The sequence below is a fragment of the Mizuhopecten yessoensis genome, unplaced genomic scaffold, assembly GCF_002113885.1.
Source record: "Mizuhopecten yessoensis strain PY_sf001 unplaced genomic scaffold, ASM211388v2 scaffold11045, whole genome shotgun sequence".
Lineage (NCBI taxonomy): Eukaryota > Metazoa > Mollusca > Bivalvia > Pectinida > Pectinidae > Mizuhopecten > Mizuhopecten yessoensis.
The window spans coordinates 208,044-213,406 of NW_018408851.1; positions in this window are offsets into that span (position 1 = coordinate 208,044).

Here is a 5,363-nt window from a genome sequence, read left to right on the forward strand (position 1 = left end):
GTTTCTGCTTCAATTTCACATAGATACAAAACTAAATACAAGTAGAACTTCATTTTTAGCACATCTGGCACCAAACAGGTTTTACAAAAGAAAAAAGAAAAAAAAGACCTTCACATACTTTCACAGTCCAAAGGGTTCAAATATGTACAACAAATCATATGATTTCTGAAGGTTAAGAAGAACTGAAAGACAGTTATTTGATTTGCCTGTTGGTAAAAAAAGTCAGACAACACATTTGTTAAAGTTCTCTGCAACTTTATCGCCAGAACCAAAAGACATGGATTCCTACAAAATTTCTTTAAAACAAAACATGACTTTACATTCTATATACACTCTCTTGAGTGCTGCCTCTTTAAAGCCGGTATATAAATTACCCCAAAACACAGTAAAAAAGCAACACCAAACTCACTAGGGGAGGTTTTGGTTTTGTTTGGTAATATTCTGCATTCTATGTAAGGTTGGAGTTCAAGATTGATGGGCCTAATTAGCTACTGAGAGTGACAAATATGTTTTACATTGAAATACAACACCTGGGCACGGTACACGGTAGAATGGCACCCCACCAGGGCACATCATACTGACAATGGGCGAACCAGTCCATACCGCTAACTCCACTTTACCTCTATAACATATATTGTACATGCTACAAAAAATGTAAATGGGCTTGATGAAATATCAACCCATGACCTCTTTACTGTAAATGGATGCTCTAACTTTTAAATCTCCATACCTATCATTGATAGTAACCTAGCTCAGTCCTGCTATACATTAGTTCATTATGCATAGGGGCCATGATCAGGTTTTCAATGAACTTAGAAACATAGTTTTCTGAAACTGTGAAAAATAGGTTTACTTCTGTGCTAGCCCTGCATCGGAGATTCTGATGTCAGGTCTACATGGTATCTTGAAAAGAGATATATTCAACAAGGGGGTTCTGAAATACAATTGTACAGTTCTTCATATATCTTACAGTCACAAGTATGGATGAGACCCTGGATGAGGCATACTTCATTCCAGACTATGACGAGGAAGAGAATAAAGACAACCTGGGGTTACCAGTAGAAGGGGAAGGAAGGGTCAAGCATGTCATGTTTGCCAGGAAAGGTTTACTCATGCACGTAGGCATGCTGTCATGGAACATTTACCTTGGTATTGTTCCCCACTTACTGCTTGTAGTATTTGCCAACTTCAGTTTGGTAAAGAAGATTTTCTCAAGAGCCATCAGATAGAATATCATCAGGGAGAGGTATGTGTAGTTGCCATTGAAAAATGGATCAGCTTGATGTATGGTTTACTTGTACGGATAATTTCACATGTAAAATGTGGAGAATCCCTTTCCTCCCTTTTACAGTACGCGACAGAAAATGGAATGGTAATGCAGTGGACAGGCTTGCTGTTTCAACCTTTGGAAATAACTTGGATTGAAATGTTTTGTGATCAGTTTTGTTCAGCAGAGAAGGTGACAGGAACAGTGTCGGCACTGCTCCATTGGAGAATTTTGGCCTCTCTACTTCAAGTTGTTGACTCCGCACATTTGTTGACAAATGATCTACCAATTCCTTAACTTCTTCAGAACACTATACAGCCCATAGATACACATTTCCATCTTGACATGATTCACTACCCCCTTGGAATAAAGAACACACATCATTACAGGCTTTGGTTGCCAACTTTTGCTATCCACGTAACTGGCCTTCTACTGCTGAGAGAGAAAGTATCCGCAATATAACGCAACAAAGGTGGCTTCGAGATTTGCACAGCATGTGTAAAGCCAAGAAGGTTGTGGCCGTCGGGGAAGGCGGTTTTGACACAACAGACCACCCACCAGCTAAAATCCTTGATTTTCAGCAGCAGATATTCCAAGAGCATGCACAGATAGCAGTAAATTTGCGCCTTGCATCATCCATTTGTAACTGGTACGTTCATCATCATCATCATCATCTCAAGTTCATGGTTGATGCATTGCTCAATTCGACTGTGACCAACCCTCACTGCCTGTTTCATAGCTAGGATCTCCTCGAAACGGACAATAAGGTCGGGATTTCAACTGAGTATTTTACCAGGTCGTGTGTCCATTTTGGGCGACCTGTACCAGTTTCATTGGACTTGACTGCATAATATTTTATCTCAAATATTCTACCATCTTGGAGGAATGTCCCGTGATCCTTATTTACTCTCTCTTCTCATACGACAGCTAACGGGTTATGTCATAAATATTGTGTAAGACATGTGTAATAACACTATTGTGACATCATAAATAATTTATGTCAAACGTCACAATAAATACTGTAGTTTACTGATAACCTAAAGAAGAAGAAATATAGGACTTTGGACGATTGTGTCCCTGCAGAGAAACACATACAGTCTGAGTGGAAACTCCACCGTCTTATAAAAAGAAATTAATTACAGAGCTTTGATAAATTTACATTCTCATATCTTACACTCGTGACTATTTTATGTGGAATTTATTAAATTTGTTCAATAATTTGATATATATCCACTTATCATCTAAATAGTAACTGTTAATTAATCGTTTGTAAAAATAAAACCATTAACAGAATAACTTCAACTTAATGTCAGTGTTCACATATGAAGCAGGTACGTACGAATTGGTGAAATTAAACTCAATTTGGTATTCTTTCTTGGTGCGCTCTTTTCATGCATTGCCTGTTTCATATTACTATGAATACACTACGAATACAACGATTGTCGTGCAACCGGTCAGCTGATTTCACACACAACGACAAATCATTACTACACATAGTACCGTTTCTAAGAAGAATTATATCCCCTTCGCCGAGATAACGAAGTTGCGAGAAATAATTATAAACACTGCAAAAATCATAAATGGTGCACCATTGTACTATTATTATTATTTTCTTAATTTGACATTAAAAATCCCACTTTTATAACATTGTGATATAAAAAACTGACTTCCGACTCGCAATCGGTTCCTCGTGGTCACGAACTTCCTGACACCAAACGTCCGGCTAGGTAATCCCCGCGACATCAACCTGCACATTAAACCCAGAGCACTTTGTCATGACACAGGGCACTTCTTCCGCTAATTTATCATCATTTACATATGCAAGTTTTTTTTTAGCGAAAAGCATATTCAACAGCTGTACATTTAATTTCAAATGAGCTCTATGTACAATGCCGATAGTTACTATTGTGAGCGATGATTTGAAATAGTGCGGACATAAACTTTTTAAAATATATACTATGCGGTGCTATCGCGCTCCACAGGATATGTAGATCAGCTACTGCTATCCATTGCCGTAATGAACATGAAACAAATCCATTCAATCCCTATATGATAGTGTACAGAGTAAATCTGCTGAAAGAATTATAACTGGGACTTTCTTTTTCTTGTTAGCAAAGTTGGTGATCCACATTTTTTTCTGGATAATTTGAAAAGATTAATCGGCAAAGTAATTTCGTGTTTGTGACATAAAAACTGTTATCGTTACTATAAAATTAGACATTATTCCCATCGGCAAATGTACTGACGACGGGAGAGCCCATGCCCCACAGGTAAAGCAGTTTTATATAACGGGACTAAATATCCACGACTTTCATGCTCTTCTGTAACAGCACTTATATATAAATGAGTGGGACGGCCTATCACGAATATAAACTTAGTATACGGTCAACATGATTGTAAGTAACATTGAAACTATGCCATGACACTGTTTCCTTGCTCAGTAGATAAGAATCAACGATGCTTTCATGAATTTCCTGCCTTATGCAAGCGCTATCGTCAGATTGTACAATTCCTTATCTAAGGATTCGTCACGTTTCTGTTACCCTTACCGATATATCTACCATATCAATATACGATTTGAGCACTTACACAGCGCTTGCTTTGTTTCTACATGACAATTCATTTTCCCATGACAAAAAAAAAAGAAGAAGAAAAGCATGGATTAGAAAACACCGTATGTTAACCAGGCTGTTTTTGTTACAAGTTAAATAAGGGCAAAATTTTAACAGTGAAACATTGAAACAAAATAAAAATGGAAAATTGGCAGCTGATGCTGGTGACTGGGACAACAGATCAGGTGTAGCTGTATTACAGTAGCTCATTGTTTAGAATGGGCATTGCACAGCTAAACCAGTACCTATCATTTATTGTAGAGAAATTAATATATATTATAATATTCCACGTCAATCGTGTTCTTTTGATTGAAACTTAAAATGTGTCTTAGCTCTCCTTGCATCACCCTATTGTAAGATATTGCTTTGAATGAAATTTCAATTGTTCACAATTTACTGAGGCAAAAAAGTAAAATTAAATTAAAAATATCCGCGAAATACAACAGTTATAATTATATTATGTACTTCAGTACTTAATGTGACACGTATCTACCTTCTAAAAGAGTTCTACTCTATAAAGCATATAGCGTCAATATTTCTTGATTGAATTTCATTCATGTATCGATTGCGAGGTCGAGATAGAAAATGACTGTAATTTTGAATACTGCTCCAACACAAATCGGAAGACGTTTTTGTAATTTTAGTTATGGTGTCATGGAAATATTTTTTCATAAATAAGAAAAACAATTAATGTTCAGTAATTTTTATCACCCCTCTCCTTCACTATTTTTTCTCCTGGAAACTAAAGAGCATATTATTGAAAGGAACCTTTATACCAATGGGGCGTGTACTTGAACACCTTTTAGGAGAAATATGAAATTTGTTAAGGAGTTTGCTCTATGGTATCTAAAAGAAAGTTTAATAAGAAAAACGTTCCTGAATTCAACTTTCATTAAGTAATGAAATTTTCCACTAATTACAGAGGCATCCAAAATTCAAAACCCCAAAAGACATTTTCATGATACTTTTAGAGAAGTATTCATATTTCAAAAACCGCTGTTTGTTGTATATAGTATTACAAGTTTTCAGTAGCATATCCGAAACATTAAATCTACTAAACTTTCTCGGTGTTAGTTGCTGTACGGCTACATTGGCTTTCCGCCAGTGCTTGTAGCATAGTTTGCATTGTAATGTAAGCCATAACGTTGCGGATTACCAGCCAGTTTTGGATTGCAGGTAATCCTTATAAAAAGATAAAGCGACGCTTTTAGACTATAGTAAAAAATAGAACGAGTGGGTGGAATACATTTCTATCCGTGATTTTCTAAATTGGGCAATTATTGAACAATAAAACATTATTTTTTTTTCATTCTATAAGCTATAAATATAATTGAAGTCACAGTAGATTTTACAGATTTACACAGATCTCTTTGTATCCATACAACCAAATAAAATAAGATCCATAAATGATAAAATATGTTCCTATCATTACTAGGTCATTGTCAGGCAGACGTGGATCTCTATCACTATCTACAGGGTTCGAC